The following is a 17,773-nucleotide window of genomic DNA, read 5'->3' as shown; positions in this document are numbered from 1 at the left end:
TAAAAATTTAAAGACGAATAACAATCTGAAAAAAAATTTACAATAAACGTCATCCAACCTAGTATAAATACCCTTAATAAGGATCTCATAAATTTATTTGCTAGCTGGGCACAGTCGCTCGCGCCTGTAATCCTAGCACTTGTGGGGACGAGGCGGGGGGATCACTCGAGGCCAGGAGTTCTTGCTCTGCTGGGGATGAAGCTGAAGCTGCAGCCATGTTCTATGGGGAAAGTCATCCGCAACAGGAAAGAATGAGGCAAGGAGAAGCTAAGACAAGTCAAGAGGAAAACATTCAAAAGGGAACAAGGACAGGACGCCTAGCTATGTTCAGTTTCTGTCGAGTTTTCCTTCACTTTTCCTTAAGTTCTCTGAACTACCCTAATATCCTTCCTAGATAGACAAACTAATGAATTCCTCATTATGCTAAGTAAGCTTGAGTTCAGTTTCTGTCACTTACAATTGAAAAACTCCTAATACATCAACCTAACCATATCTGTTTACTGCCCTGAGTGCCAAACTTGTCATTAAATGACTGGAAGGCAAAACAGAATGAAGTTACACACTCTAACCTTGCAATCAAGAGGAAATGATCTTTTGCTCCCCAATTCTAGAGCTTCATATAGCTGCAAGTCCACATCTGTGACCTAGCGCTTAGCACCTAGGCTCTGCCTTTCCTCTGCGGGACTGCTACCAGAAGTCACACATGGACTGCACTAGTTTTACTCTGGCATTTCCCACACAGCACCGCTTCTCTGAGTTATTTATAAATGCAATGCAAAAAGAGGATTCTTCGAAAACACTGAATGGAATAATATCTAATAACTAGTTCATGTACTATATACTTTTCAAGACAATTTTATGAATTAGGTACCATTACCAGCCTGTTTCACAGACAAGCAAACCAAGATGTAAAGACATTAGGTATCTTGCCCAAAGTTGCACATCCACATATGGAACCCAGCCAGAATGTAATCTACATGTCTGATTTGATAAGCTCATGTTTGTAACAACTATGCCATTTTCTTTTAATAGAGACGAAGTCTCACTATGTTACCGGGTCTTGAACTCCTGAACTTAAGCGATACTTCTTGCTACAGCCTCCCAAAGTACTGGGATTGCAGGCATAAGCTGGGCTCTATGCCATTCTTTTGAAATAGTTTCCTTTACTGCAGACTTCTCAGGGACTTTAATGTAACACGTGTTCTATGAAATGTCCATATGCAATCTACAGTATTTCCCAAATGTATCTGGTCCAGGAAACTTTTTTTTTTATAAAATATCTTGTGGCATAGGTTTCTCATAGGCCATACTTGGAGACTATTTGCCTCCTCGGCTGCTCAGAAAGAAAGAATCGCTGAATAGACTTAGCCAGGAATGTAATGGAAAGCGGCAGAGAAAACTTTCCGTTAGTCCCGTATTGAATTATCATCACCTGCATCTATGGGCTCGTCTCCAGGAAAGTAGCCCAATTCTTTTGAGTAACTCTTTCCAACTGACAGAGAACAGTAAAAATTCTATTAACTGCAGCTTCTACTGTGCAAAGCAACAGAATGATAAATAGTAAAAGAAACAGAATACTTGCATTTGTAATCATTTGAACATCTCATTTCCTGTTTTAAATCTGTAGATGGTGACTTGGGACCTCTAGGATATAAACCTTTCACAGCCTGCATCCAGGTACCACCGGTGCATCTTCCCCCACCCAACGAGTCCCTGCTCCCCAAACCCCACGCACTTGCAATGGCTTTGTAAGTCAGACATGGAAAACTGGTTCTACCTTAAGACTGTCAATGATCAATTTGCGGCAGCTGCTGGTGGCCCTGCGTGAAGAAGGAACCCCCAGCCTAAATCAGGATAATCCTCCAGCTAGCTATGGTCTGGGTGAAGGACTAGAGAACTTGAGACAAATGTTTGCAGTATCTCTTCTCAATTCATAAATGGCTTGCCATTTCCTGAGCCTGCCAAGGTCCTCTGTGTCCAGAATTGGTGGGTTCTTGGTCTGGCTGACTTCAAAAATGAAGCCGCACACCCTCGCGGTCAGTGTTATAGTTCTTAAAGATGGTATTTCCAGAGTTTGTTCCTTCAGCTGTTCAGATGTGTCTGGAGTTTCTTCCTACTGGTGGGTCCGCGGTCTCGCTGGCTTCGGGAGTGAAGCTGCAGACCTTTGCCGTGACTGTTACAGCTCTTAAACGTGGCACGTCTGGAGTCCTTCTTTCCTCCCGTGGTATCGGTGGCTTCACGAGTGAAGCTGCAGACCTTCACCGTGAGTATCACAGCCTATAAAAGCAGTGCGAACCCAAACAGCCAGCAGCGGCAAGATTTACTGTAATGAGCAAAAGACCCACACCTCCACACAGCCAAATGTGACCCCAGTTGCAGCTGCTAATGCAGCGTGGCCTGCTTTTATTCCCTTATCTGGCCCCACCCACATCCTGCTGATTGGTCCATTTTACAGAGAGCTGATTGGTCCATTTTACAGAGAACTGATTGGTCCATTTTACAGAGAGCTGACTGGTCCGTTTTGACAGTGCTGATTGGTGCATTTACAATCCTTTAGCTAGACACAAAAGTTCTCCAAGTCCCCACTCGACCCAGAAGCCCAGCCAGCTTCACCTCTCGCTTTCACCCTGTCTTTGTTCATAATGTTCTCTGTACTTCCAATGTCCTTTCCTTCCCTTGGGTCTGCTTCAAAAATTGCCACCTAGATTTCAATGCCTATCTCACGCGCCAGCTCCTATTAAAGATTTCCCTTACCTCACAGCCTCCTGTGCTAGAAGTAACTGCCCTGAATCTGTCTTCTTAGGTGCTTACAATGACCTACCAGAGCACTTTTCCACACCTTATCTTATTTGTTTATATGAGTTCCCTGAGGGTAGGCCTCATATCTTATTCATCTCTGTTGCTCCAGACCTGATCAGACAGCATGGTAAAGAGCAGCTCGATATTTTTCAGACAAGTGAATTAATAAATGAACCACTCTTTCCTTAAAACCAAATTCAGAGATTAAAATTACAAATGTGAAGGATTACTCAAGCCAGTGATGCATTTTTAAAATCCAGAATTCCTTGCACAGAAAACCTTCCGGCATTTCTTCAAGCAGCAGCTATTCATTTGTTCCCACTGGACAGAAATAGAAAGGGAGCTGCTGAGAGGTGAGAGCAGGGTCTATTCCAGATTCCTTTTCCTCCTGGAAAAAATCTTTCAAAAACAGGATGAGACCTGAGCTGAGCCACTAGCTCTCTTTCCTTCACTCCAAGCTCTCTTGCACTTTGGGAATCAGCATTTCAACTGGAAAGTTCATCATTTTGCAAACTAATGCACACACTTCCTCCCTTGTTCTGGTTTTCTGGATATTTGCTTTTCAAATTCCTTTTCAGCTGTTGTAATGCCAGTGGCTGCTCCCTTCCTCCCAGCAAGCCCTGTCACTCGGTGATGTGTGCAGACAGTCCCCAGTGAGGAGGCAAGGCTCGAGCTCAGTTCCCTATCGCAGAACCCAGACTAGAGGCCACAGGAAGTGCTGGAGCATTTCCACCATCCTGTGAGCCAAACATTCAAAGTTTCCAAACCTGCTGATCAAAAAACAATATGTGAAACTTCTTTCTCCAGCCCTCTCTCCAGCAACAGCAGAGCTCTAACTGCTACCCCTAAGAAATTTGATTGCATCACATTATCAGTGAAGGCCCCTGCAGAACTCTGGGCTGTGCCTCCACTGGGTTTCACCTGACAACCCTCATACACAGAATTAGTCATTCTGATGCATAATGCAATGCCACATGGCTGCCTCACACGGAATACCATTAGGCTCGGCCTTTTTCTCCCGGCCTGGGGTCCTTATTCCCAGAAAAGCACAGACTTGTATGAGGTCTCTGGGGTCAGTTGTTGGCCTGGATGTTAATCCTGGTTCACTCACATTGAAAACGCTGTGACTCGGGCCGGGCACGGTGGCTCACACCTATAATCCCAGCACTTTGAGAGGCTGAGGTGGGCAGATGACCTGAGGTCGGGAGTTTGAGACCAGCCTGACCAACATGGAGAAACCCCGTCTCTACTAAAAATACAAAATTAGCCGGGCGTAGTGGCACATGCCTGTAATCCCAGCTACTCGGGAGGATGAGGCAGGAGAATCGCTTGAACCTGGGAGGCAGAGCTTGCGGTAAGCTGAGATCGTGCCATTGCACTCCAGCCTGGGCAACAAGAGCTAAACTCTGTCTCAAAAAAAAACAAAATAGAAAATGCTGTGACTCTGGACAAGTTACACAACATGCTGAGCCTCTCAGTATCCTCATCTGTGAAACTGGAATGACAGTGGTACTTTTCTCATGGGATTATTATGAAGATAAATTATCTATAAAGCAATTAGAGTAGTGCCTGACCTGGTATTATTATTTGCCAGACATGGGGTAGCTGGATACATAAAACTGAGGAAACACATCTGTAGTCCAGTCTCGTGAAACACACACAAGCCACACTGCATGAGAATTCCTTTTGCTGTAAACATCATAACCGAATTGGACAAACAGCTACAGTACTAGAAAGGAAATAATAACTTCACCTTAAGTTCAGGGAGTTTTTTAGATTTGAAGTTTTGAGGGCGTACAGAAGATTCCAGGTGAATGATTGTGTTGACAGAAATCGGAGAGGGGAAAGTTAGGGTAAGATTCTGGAAGGATTGACCTACATTGCAAAGGCAGGAAGTCACAGAGAATTGCCTGAGCAGATGCCCTGCTGGAAAATAAGAGAACTATTTTCTCTCCTGACCACAGGTCTAGTCCTCTAGGAAAGTTCTCTGAGTACATGAAGGTGACCGGGAGTCAACTTGTCCTAAATCCTTTCTCCCCAAGGAGAACCGGATGTCATCTTGAGTTATGAGGCAGCTGAGTGCTTTAAGAGGGCCTACAGGCGAGCCTCTGTACAGAGGGGGATCTGCTCCACTATTACCGCACAACTTCCCCAACTGTATGTTCTTCCAGCCTTGCAGAGTGACATCTATCCTTTTCTGTCTAATCCTCCCAGCAAATATTCAGAGGGTAGTGTTGGGGCTTAGAAAACAATCAATACCCCAAAGTATGGAGCTCTGACATGCTGAGTACTCTGAACTAAAGAAGACTGGAAGGTGCCAGAACCAAGGTCTCTCTGACCTCTACTGCTCTCCTTTCTCCCATCTCTCTTTCACCGCTGAAGCAACTCATAAAAAACAAAATTCCGTGGTGTCTATGTGCCACATTTTCTTAATCCAGTCTATCATTGATAGGCATTTGGGTTGGTTCCAAGTCTTTTTTATTGTGAACAGTGCTGCAATAAACATACACGTGCATGTGTCTTTATAGTAGACTGATTTATAATCCTTTGGGTATATACCCAGTAATGGGATCGCTGGGTCAAATGGTATTTCTGGCTCCAGATCCTTGATGAATCACCACACTGTCTTCCACAGTGGTTGAACTAATTTACACTCCCACCAACAGTGTAAAAGTGTTCCTGTTTCTCCAAAGGATGAGTTCATGTTGTTTGCAGGGACATGGATGAAGCTGGAAACCATTATTCTCAGCAAACTAACACAGGAACAGAAAACCAAACACCGCATGTTCTCACTCATAAGTCGGAGTTGAACAATGAGAACACATGGACACAGGGAGGGGACACACACCAGGGCCTGTGTGATAGGGGAGTGATGGCATTAGGATAAATACCTAACATAGATGAGGGGTTGATGGGAGCAGCATACCACCATGGCATGTGTATACCTACGTAACAAACCTGCACATTCTGCACATGTATCCCAGAACTTAAAGTACAATTAAAAAAAAAAAAAGAAAAGAAAAGAAAAATGATCAAGGGATAGGAAGACAAATTCACAAAATTCCTTTAAGCATTAACTTATGTTAATGAAAGAATAATAAATACAAAGAAAAAGTTCCTCTTCCACAAGGTAGGTCATAGAAACTAGAACCTCTCTCCCCCAAAGTAAACCGTGAAACCTATGAAGGTCACTCTCTTCCTTCTCCCCCAAGACCCTTTTTCCAGAGGGATCCTGCCCTATATCCAGGAGGAAGAAATGCTACACAGAGAGGCCAATAAGAATCTGAACCAACAGCCCTTGCTGAGGTTCCTCCTCGGTCATATTGCCATTACGTCACACCCTTTGTCCAATCATAGTTCTGCATGGCTGTCCATTCTATATCAAGCCTAAGCATAAGAATAGTTATGAGGCTTTGGGTCTCTGTTTCCGGGGCTTTGGGTCTTCATTTCTGGGGCTTTTGGTCTTCGTTTCTGAAGGCTCTCATGTCATATAAAACTTTGATTAAATAAATGTGTTATGCTTTTCACTTGCTAACCTGTCTTTGGTTTCAGGAGTGTCAACAGTGGCCCGTATGATGGTTGAACACAGGCATCACACTATCACACACTGATAGTAGGCATGATTCACCTGGGGCCTAATGAGCTTTGCTGGTGAGACCTCAGCCCAGCTGCCCCCCAGAAGCTGTGGTTTTAGTGGAGACTAAGACACAGTGATTACTCAGCTGCATTCCAAAGGTTGTCTTATCATGGCTCTAAACAGCAGAACCTCAAATGTTTCTCAGGAAAGATGCAGTTAAAAAACAAATTTCCCCCATTTTCAGGGTGGTAGATATTTTACCTCTCTAGTTATTAGCCACAACGCTACCCTCACTAGTAAGACAAACAAACCTATAGATTTTTTTCCTTCTCATCTCTTTCACCTTAGGAGGCTCTGCCAAAACTCCCTGGATTTTATGATACAAATCTCTTCCTTCTAGTTTTTATCTGAGCTCCCTCACAAGTTTGTTGCAGTTTGATTTAAGATAAAACAGTCAGGGCACATGCTATCAGCATGGCCATACGGCCACACTGTGAGAGCTTTTCACACAAACATCAAGATGACAGTGGAGCCAGTGGGCCATACTTAAGAACAAGAAGGCTTGTTCCTGCTCAAATGCATAGAGAAGTAAGCTCTGAGGTGTTAAATGGCAGTCCATGGTGCATATTTGGGGGGAAAGTGGTATGTGGTTCTATTCTGAAAGCCAGTGTTATTGATTACATCCTAGTGTTGCTGATCTGCTCACTGGTATCCCAAGGATAACATTCTGAATGAATTGGTTTTTTCATGCTCATTTTCCCTTCAAGTTAGCCTGGGCAGAGAGCTTCCCCACAGCCTGTCTGCACTCCCTGGGAAATGATCAGATTAAAAGCTGGTAAGAGGAAAATAGAGAAACTTCCAACCCTGTGTTGGTAGTTTGCTAATTTCATAGTTCTGAAAATTTACTTTGATTTCTCCTCTAGCCTCTATTAACAGGATGCTGATAATTTCAAATGCTTTGTATCTGCATTCAGTTCTAGCAAACTTGGAACTCAACTTGCTAATATCTGCTTTGACAAGAACTCTATTGTGCCATAACCAAACTAATGACAATAAAAACAAGTACACAAACACCAACACACAAACCCCTAGCTAGACTGATGAAGGCAATTGTGACAAAAATTAGAGAAGGCCATCTTGCATCTTATCATTTTACTATTACAATATACTTTGCCTTGCCCAGAAAAATACCAGATATTATAAACCCATGTGGAACACTTGAGTTCTGCTGACAAGTCTGGTAATGGGTATAGAGTCTGGGGCCCAATTATCTGAGGTGTGATTTGATGAGTAAGTTTAAAGAAAACCAGATTCCACTGGACACCTAAGAATCTTACTTTTCTCGACCTTTCAAATCAAGGTCAACTCATACAAACTTTATAGAGGAAAGATGGGGGAAAAAAAGAGAACAGGCTATGGAGGCAGACAGACCTGGATTGGAATGTAAAAGCAGGTAATGTGTTAAGCCCGGCCACAAGCTGACCGGATTTGCATTTTACCTTTGCCTGCATGAAGAACACACTGGCATGGGGCAAGGATGACAGGGGTAGGTTGGTAAGAAAGTGACTGATGGCAGTGACTTGGGCTGGGGTGGTCGTGGAGACAGAAAAGGTGATGGATTTATAAGCTATTTAAAAAATCAAAACAATTGATAATAGACAAACAGGGAGAAGCTGGAGTCATTGATGACCCAGGATTATGATTTCTGTAACAGAATAGGTGGTGATGTCATTTCTGAGATAGGACTACTCCAAAGAGAAGATGGACTCTTGGCCAATTTGTTGACCAGTAACAAGGCAATGGGTGTAGAGACTCATCTGGAGGAACCAGTGGTAAAGTCCAAGCCGTCAGTGCCAAATACAACCTTCCTACTCACTTCTTCCTTGCAGGACTATCTGCTTTACTGCAGATCACATATAAAAATGCACAGTCATTTTCTCCTAATAAGCAGGAAGGCAGCAGAGTACAGCAGTTAACAGCCACTGATTGGACTCTGACTGTCTGTATTCTAATCCTAGTTTCACTACCTCCTAGCCTTGTGGCTTTGGGAAAATTCTTCTCTGTGCCTCAGTTTACTCAACTGTAAAATGGAGAAAACCATAGCACCTATGTCAATAGTTTCTTAGGATGAGTACTAAAATAACTGTAATAGCCAACACACCTAGGTAACTTACCCTGTGCCAGGTACCCTATTAAACAGTTAATATAAATTAACACATTCAGCCCTCACAACAGCCCTGTGACAAAGACGCTCTCATAATCCCCACCCTAAACATGGGTAGATGGAGTCACTGAGGAAACCGGTCACTCATTTGGCTAGTCAGCAATCTAGCCCATCCGCAGTGTTCTCAACCGTTACCCTAAACGTCCTTGGACCTTAACAGGCACAATGCTTAGAGCAGCGCCTGGCACCGAGTAAGAGCCAGCCAACATTATCCCTGACTCTGAAAGTCACATCCCGGCTGGTTCACAAGGAAGACAAAGGCTTTATGCACTTTTCCATGAGTGATCATGGTCACACCTTTCCACCTTGTACTTGTGTAATACTGACTGCGACACGGTGAACTTGCTTCTGACTTTGACTCTGTGGACAGGAATCAGTTATGGCCTGAGATTTTCAGGCTCCACAAAGACTCCATTCTTGATGCTGTGATAGAAGCTGCAATTTGACACTACCTCTGAGAGTCAGCTCTGCAGGAAAAATACCCCCTGGCTCGGATCATAATTTCCGGTCTGGTAAAACGGGGATCTCTTCGTGACCTACAAGCTTTTACCTTTTCACTTCATGAATGGATAAACTTTGTGTGAGTTGAATACACTCCCCCTCCCCTTAGAGAAAGAACAGAGAGATTCTTTTATAAGCAGATAACGTGATTTTATTTCCACTAACAAGGAATAATCTTAATTGACATCTTGCTCTGTCAGAGTACAGCCTCAGAACAAGTACTCAAAACTGAAAGAATCACTTTTTGGTAACAGACCCCAGCATTTAATGAGCTTATTGTGGCAAAGAACCTACATAGCAAATCAATTCACTCAGGTACAAGAGAGTTCACTGGGAAGTTACACGGCTTAAAGTGAAAGTTTATGAAACTTAACTGAGATTTAAAAAAAAAAAAAGTTGACATTTCAAACATCTACATAAAGTTTTTCTAGGTAAAAATTAGTTCAGTCACACACTTAAAAGACAAAACTCCAGGGGTCCAACAGATACATAACTTTTTGGAGAAAAATCTAGAATCTGCCTGTGGGTTGGCCTTGGTACACCCAGGAGGAGATGAAGTGGCTGCCTATTCAGAGGTGGGATTAAATTAGGCTCCTCACATTTCAAAGATTTCAACCCAGTACTCAGCCCAACTGAGTAGTAAGGTCTGTGTGATTTTCAGTAACTGCAACGTGTAAAGAGAAATTGTGCTCTGCCCCCTTATCAGTAAGTCTAACACTGAATTAACTGCCATCCACAAAGGTGGCGTCTACATCGTTCTCAGGAAAATGTTATAAAAACGTTAAGATTAAAGAATAGAAAATAGTTTAATAATTTATGGCAAAACTATGAGATAGACTAAGAGTCATTTTTTTAAAATGACATTAAAATACAAGTGACACTGGACAATATTCACAACATATTTTCAATGACTCATTTACATCCATTGACATTTGAATATTAATAAGTATTTACTTCAGGACATACTCATGATGATGATAAAAACTTAGAACAACTAGAATTCTTATACATTGCTGATAAATAGTAAGACTTTGAAAAACGGTTTGGTCCATTTTTAATAATATTAAATACACATTTATCATATGACACAGCAATTCTACTCTTAGGGATTTACCTAAGAGAAATGAAAACAAAGATAGGTGTATGAATGTTCATAACAACTTTATTCATAAAAGCCAAAAGCTCAAAACAACTCAAATGCCCATCAATCGATGAAAAAACAAAACGTCATCCATATAATGGAAGACTACTCAGCAATAAAAAAGAATAAACTCCTGATACACATAACAATAGAAGTAAATCCGGAGTGAATTATGCTGAGTCAGATACTGGCACACTCTAGTTTATGGGCCAAATCCAGCCCTCTCAAAGTTTTATTGGAACAAAGCTACACCCATTCAGTACACATTTCATACTACCAACAGCAGAGCTGAGTAGGTAGATCCTACAAAGACCATACCACCTGTAAGCCTAAAATATTTACTATCTGAATCTTTATAGAAAATGTTTACCAATCTCTATGCTAAATAAAAGAAGTCAGTTATAAAAGACCACATACTGTATGATTCCATTTCTAGAAAATTCTAGAAAAGGCAAAATTATATTGATAGAAAGCATATCATCTGGGCACAGTGGTTCACGCCTGTAATTCCAGCACTTTGGGAGGCCAAGGCCGGCGGATGGCTTGAACTCTGGAGTTCAAAACCAGCCTGGGCAACATGGAGAAACCCTGTCTCTATAAAAAATACAAAAAAAATCAGCCAGGCGTGGTAGCACACACCTGTAAGTCCCACCTACTTGGGAGGCTGAGGTGGGAGGACCTCTTGAGCCCAGGAGGTGGAGGCTGCAGTGAGCAGAGGTTGCACCACCACACTCCAGCCTGGGAGACAGAGATCCAGTCACACACACAAAAAGAAAGCCTTTCAGTGGTTGCCAGGGGTGAGGTGGGAGCAGAGTCTGCAAGGGGGCACAAGGGAACTTTTTAGGGTGATGAAACTGGTCTATTTCTCTTATACAAGGTAGCATGAAGAAAATAAAAAATAAAATAAAGCTTTAAAATGGTCTGTTTTTTGACTGTGTTGTGATGGTTACATGACTACATACATTGGTCAAAATCACTAAATGAAAATTGATTTTATTGTAGCTCAATAAAAATGTATATGAGATATATATATATATATATAATTTCTCCATTACATCCTTGTGCCAGGTATTGCCAGGTACTACCTCCTGCCAGGTGTGCTTCCAGGTATTGGGCATAAGACATTGAAAACAAAACACAAAGTTTCTGCTCAGATGGTACAGTTATAATATGATGGGGCCTCCCACTGTCCCCCAGTGGACATCTGGCATGGGTAAAGCCTGTGATAAGCCACTAGGACTTTTAAGATTGCTTGGATCCACGGCAGAGTTTAGCCTAGACTAACTAATACAGGGCTCATTTTTGAGTCCTTGTCTTTCTTCAGACATTGTCTCTAGGTAGTCTCATCCAATACCATAGATACATTTTAAACGTATATCCTGAACCCAAGCCAACCAACCTACCTTCCTTCCTTCCTTCCTTCCTTCCTCCCTCCCTCTCTCCCTCCCTCAAATAGCCAACTGCCTACTTGACATAGCTACTTGGGTATCTCACAAGCATCTCAAATTTAACATATCAAAAACTGAACTCTTTCCTCCAGAAGCTATTTTTCCTTCAGATTCCTCACATTAGAAAATGGCTTTGTGGTACACCTTTACACCAGATTTCCTGCTTCCCCTCTTCTGAGCACTCTAGGGAACTGCACTTCTAGCCCTCTGGCAGGATAAGGTCACAGCCATATACATGACTCTTGTGGCTAAAGACATGTGAGTGGAAGTGACAGAGGCACTGGAGAGCCAGGTTCTCTCTTCCCTTGCCACAGTGAATTTGGTAGAACCTGAACTGATATGGAGGCAGACTAGACCACTGAGTTTGAGGACAGCTGCTCTGGAGGGTCACTCGGACTTATAGCAGATTTTGCAAGACTGCAAACTCTGTTGCCGTGGCCTGAAATGTTGAAGCCGCTGTTGCCACAGCATGAACTAGCCTCCTCTGAGGACTTCAGGGCCCTCTGACAACTTCAGGTGCTTGTGCCAGACCAAGGAGTCCTTCTTCACACTCCTTCTCCCTCCCCTCCATGTCCAGTCTACCACCAACTCAACCCTCACAAACATTCCCTAGGCCAAACTAACATTTCCCACCTGGGCTCTTGCAAGAGCCCTTAGATCTATTCTCCACATAGCCTCCAAAGTCGAAATCACAAAGACTTTCAAACACCTCCTCTGTTTAAATCCCTTCAATGGCTCCCCACTGCTCTCAAGCTCAAATCCAAAGTCTTTAACATGGCCCACAAAGGCCTGTGTGATCTAACCAGGGCCCATCTGTCCTGACCTCATCCTAGGCATCCATCCATCTCTCTCTCCCTCACCCCATTCCTCTCTCCTATCCCCATCCCACGTCAGTGGCTCCAGCCCTCTCTCAGTTGCCCAAACATGCCAAGCTCCTACCATGAAAGGTAGTCTCTCTTCCTCTCCATTTTTCCTTTCTACCCCCAGCTACTTGAAATCACTCTAAAGCACACCTACCTTCTTTCACTTCTCCCCTTTCATTTTTTGCTAGAAGGGGGAAAATAAATCTTGAATGTGCTTGTCTTTGAGTCAGAAGACAAGAGGATGAGCTATGAAGTTAAATTCTCAGAAATCACGTGACCATAAGATCTAAACATTGGTAGCAGTTGAAAGAGAAGGAAGACACCTCCAGGGCTTCAGAATCAGGGGACAGAAATTAAACCAAGTAACCAGAAAAACCGAAGAAGTCAGGGAAGGGTTCAGTAGAAAATCACACCCTAGGCCTAGAAGGACTCTAACCCCCCACAGCCACCACCACCCACTCTCACCCATGCTTCTTCATTTGACTAATGCAAATCCCTCCGGAATCCCTCTCTCCATTCAATTCTGACTAACACTCTACCAGGTCCTTAGGCCTCTCTGATATAAAGGAGTCCTCTCCCCACAGAAGTCAGACAATACCCCCCACCATACCCCATCCCTGGGTCAATATAGGGGCAAAGGCTGACATGCTCTCAGCAGGCCAAACTTCAATCCTCAATCAGGGTTTCCCTCAGAACCAAAGACTACAAGCAGTTTTCATCTATGCCTTTATTAATATAAAATGAGACTCCAGAGAGACACAGGGGACCCTCTCATGGTTGAGTGTATTCTGCCAAATATGTATTCTGCCAAATATGATGTTAAATCTACGACTAAAATTGTTCCCAGTTTCAGACAACAAGCAACAATATTGAAACATATTTATTCTTAAACTAGAGATCTCCTAAAGAGAGATTCACACTTGATCATTTTTGCTTTCACCTAAATACCTAAATGTTCATCCAATGGGAGAAAGAGACTTCTTCACTTGTTTTCAAAACCTTTAGCACATAGGAAAATGAGTTGTAGGTTCTAGAAGGCATACTTTAATGCTTTAATTCTGGCTTAATTTTTTTTTTTTCAGAATATTTACCTTCTGTAATTAAGATAGGGAAAAATTCAACTCAAAACCAAATTTCTTCTTCTTCTCATTTCACCATCTTAAAATTTGGCAAATTTTGCTTGAGAAGGAGAGCGAACTCGAGTGCTTTTGTGGACACATCCTGTTTTTCAGGCACCAGACAGCTAAGGATATTGGCTTTTCTATCACCATTGATAGAAAGATAACACAAAAAGCGAATCCTATTGAAGGTGGGTCAGAAGCATCTTCTTAACAAAGCTCAGAATGTTTTCATAAACTCTTTGTGTCAAGGCACTTGGAAGCTGTTAACGATTCCTGGATGATGTCCAAAATGCCATTATATTTGACAGTCGTGAATGACTGTCATAACTTGAAAGGTTAGAAATGTGAGTGGGCTTTGTAGCTTTTATCAAACAGAAAGTTCCTCATCCCGACACATTTCCATCCGAGCCTGCCGAGAATGGGAACACAACGGTAGTTTTCCTGTCCGTTCCCACCAAATGGAAAACACAGCCGTCCCCTCTTACGGAAATAACTTCTAACACCAGGCCACCTTTCCACTTTGTGTTTTAAATTCTATGATGTGATCCTAAATTCTTGCAGTAATCAAAGGCTGTGAAACTTCAGAGTGAAGGGTCTTTCAAAAGGACACCCGAAAATAAAAGAGGTTGTTTTGCTGAGCACTGATCAATTCCCCAGCCGGCTGCAGGGGATCCTACTGAAGGATGGCCAAGATAAGAGTGGACCCAGGAGCTTCCGAGCTCCACAGAGTCAACCCTGTACCCAAGCTCCCTCTGGTTGGTGTGGACCAACACCAAAGTCATTGCAGGACAGAACGGGCAGCAGAACACCTGCTCAACAGTGGACCTGAGGAAGCTCTCCCGCTGGAAAAAGCAGAAAAGAAGTCTTCTTCTACCCAGCATGGGCGAAGCACCAGCTCTCAAATACCAACTACTCATCTCAGTCATTCTTTCTTATGACCAAAACTTTGATGTCAGCCATCATAGAAGCTCAAACCCAGGGTGAAAACAACACAGGAAAAAATGTGGCTTCTGAGGTAAAGTGGGGAGTTGAAGAACTAACCAATGCATTAATCAATGCAGACAATCTGAAAATTCTTCTTTCCTGAATAGTAGGTTCCTTTCTCTCAGTCACTTAAACAATTTTTCCAACTCACTGCTTACTTTTTCAAGGCAGAGACATAGTAAAGTATTATCACAAGCGCCATTCTCCCTCCTGTATTGTCGTAGTATCAAATGTGTGCAGTGTTTTTAAGCTTCACAGGTATGAAAATGTAAAATGGCTAATATGAATTGTAGAACCTACTAGAGAGTACAGCCACTACATTGATAAGAAAATATCTGATAGATGAATGCCCAAGATAAGATTTCACTTCCATTCACCACTTACAGGGACCTCTCCACCAACGAGGTTCCCAAGTTTATTAAAATGACCTAGAAGTTGTTTCCAAATTCTAAGTTGTTTCTAAAATCACATCATATTCAAAGGGGCTAAAAGATGAGAAAGAAAATTCAGAAAGAATGCCCTGATTTTTACTCCTTGATTTCTATAGCATGTATTCTTCTACAAGACAAAGGAAGAAACTATCGCCATATCCTTTCGGTGGTCTCAAAAGAATATCTAGCATTTTTTTTCTTCAGAGTTAAATTACATTACATACAATAAAAATAAAAATTATTATTAATAATCATTTTATATCAGACTGTAGCATTAACTATTTCTCACATATTAAGAAAACAAACCACCCTTTCAAAATCTAAATCACTTGATCACACATAGGGTCTTTGTGAGGAAGGTCAGCAAATACTGCTCTATAATCTCATTTTATCAACAGGGGATTGAAGCAAAGAAGTTAAGATCCAGTTCAAAATGAGATCCATTCCAATCTCCCAACACCTAGAGTTTAGAACAGGAGCACAAGCAAGACAAAGTTCTAGAGTCACACATGAATCATTTACACTTAGTTAAGTTAGATGTTTCTACCTGGAGAAGGAAGTCAGACTGAGAATCTCCCGTCCTCACACAATGAGCCTCTACCACAGAGGAAACTCAATGCTGGCTTATTCCTCTGTAATCTCCCCCTGGTAGCATCACCTCCCCACGTGGTGCAGTGAGCCAGGCCAACTTCAGCAACAGCATTCTCCAAACTCCTCTAAGGGAGAAAGAGAGATTCTGTATTCATTTCAAGAACATTAACAAGAAGCTTCTTCCCATCAATCACTGAGTTTGGAGATTCTGAGACAAGAGTGAAGACCAGGATGCATTGTTATTCCCAGAAATCAGATAACAGACTGATGAATTCTTTGAGAAAGTAAACAAAAATATTACGTGCCTCTAAAATATACTTACATAGTTTCATCATATCAGTAAAAGCAAAATCTCTCTAATGAGGATCTTGCAAGTCCAGCATTTCCTGGCCTCTGTCTCTTTCTCTGTCCCCTACCAGTTTCTCCTGACTTGTTCTCTTGTGACCACACCTGACTCCTTCAAGTTCCCCAGACTCACCACACTGTCATTCATCTGCTGTTCCTGAACTTCCTGCAGCTGACTTGCTCACTGTATTTGGGGCTCAGACCAAAGGTCATCTTCTCAGGGAAGCCTTTCCTAGGTAACCTAATGCCAGTAAAATGGGCACACACACATTCCCAGTCATCCCTCCCTCTCTTTATCTCTCCCACTCACTCCTTCACTCACCGCATCACTACCTTGCAATGCTACACACTGGCCTATGTGTTTATTGTCCTGATTCCACTCTGGAGAGTCAACTCTATGAGGGCAGGGATGTTTTCTTCATCATTTTACCTGTGGTCACATAGTATGCAATCAATGAATATCTGGCAAGTGAATAAGTGAATGAAGGAAGAAAAGGATCAGATTGGAAGGATACCACTGATTTCTTAGACACTTTAAGAAAATTCTTCGGGAGTACAGTGAAAAATAACAGGCTACAGGTGCAACTCGCTACGTGTGTGACATGGAAGACTACAGAAGACTAAGGAAGAAAGAATAGGTTAGTTAAGCATAGTGCAAATTGAATATCACCAATGTGTAGCAGGAAAAACTGGTGGGCCTAAGACCAGCCACAGTTATGGAATCAGAATGCTCTAAGTCCCTACGAGAAACAAACAAACAAACAAAAGACACTGGAAACAATAACCCAAATGAGGTAATTTGTATGAAATTATTTTATAGCATATAAAGCAATCAGAAAATAAGTATATAGCAAGCATATATTACCTCCTCCTATCTTTCCCTCCTCACTAATTTCCACTGCAGACATCAAAAACAATCATGGACCGGGCGCGGTGGCTCAAGCCTGTAATCCCAGCACTTTGGGAGGCCGAGACGGGCGGATCAGGAGGTCAGGAGATCGAGACCATCCTGGCTAACACAGTGAAACCCCGTCTCTACTAAAAAACACAAAAAACTAGCCGGGCGAGGTGGCGGGCACCTGTAGTCCCAACTACTCGGGAGGCTGAGGCAGGAGAATGGCATAAACCCAGGAGGCGGAGCTTGCAGTGAGCTGAGATCTGGCCACTGCACTCCAGCCTGGGTGACAGAGCGAGACTCCGTCTCAAAAAAAAAAAAAAAAAAAAAATCATGGATAATAAATGTAACTCCTTTCTGCTACCGCCAAACAGGACCAATACACAAGTCAATCATAATTTTTTAAAGCATCTTAGGAAAGTAGGCAAATTAGGAATGGCAGAAAGCTTCCTTCCTAAAGTATGTCTACAGAAACTCTATAGCAATCATCATGCTCAACTGTGAGCCATCAAGCTTTTCCTTTAAAATCAAAAACAAGGCGAGGAAGTCAAATATCACTACCTCTACTTGATATTGTACTGGAGATCTCATTCTAAACATTTTAAGAATGGGAGTGGCAAATTTTTCATTATTCAGATAATATTATTGTCTATCAGAAACTATTAGGATGAATAAGGCTTTATCAAGGTTTCTGAGTATAAATCAATATATTAAAGTGACTAGCATTGCTATACACCAGGAACAAAGCATCAGAAAGAACTATTTCTTAAATATACATTTCATGATAATAATAAAACAAGAAGATAGTGTTGGAGTGCAGAAAATGATGCTTCACAACACAGAGCGTTGCCAT

General features: G+C 42.3%; 1 protein-coding gene across 4 annotated transcripts in view; it reads right to left on the bottom strand.

Moving 5' to 3' along the window:
* Positions 1-17,773, bottom strand: part of ELMO1 (engulfment and cell motility 1) — a 584,323-nt gene that overhangs the window by 485,651 nt on the left and 80,899 nt on the right. The window contains exon 1 of one of the 4 annotated variants that reach the window (XM_025378541.1): positions 1,778-2,407. The exons of the other annotated variants lie outside the window; for them this stretch is intronic. The gene's annotated coding sequence lies outside the window, so the exon portion shown is untranslated. Of the gene's footprint in view, positions 1-1,777; positions 2,408-17,773 lie in introns of those variants that run through there. 4 annotated transcript variants of the gene reach the window in all.

The sequence above is a fragment of the Theropithecus gelada genome, chromosome 3 (assembly GCF_003255815.1).
Source record: "Theropithecus gelada isolate Dixy chromosome 3, Tgel_1.0, whole genome shotgun sequence".
Lineage (NCBI taxonomy): Eukaryota > Metazoa > Chordata > Mammalia > Primates > Cercopithecidae > Theropithecus > Theropithecus gelada.
This window is presented reverse-complemented; position numbering and strand designations above follow the sequence as displayed.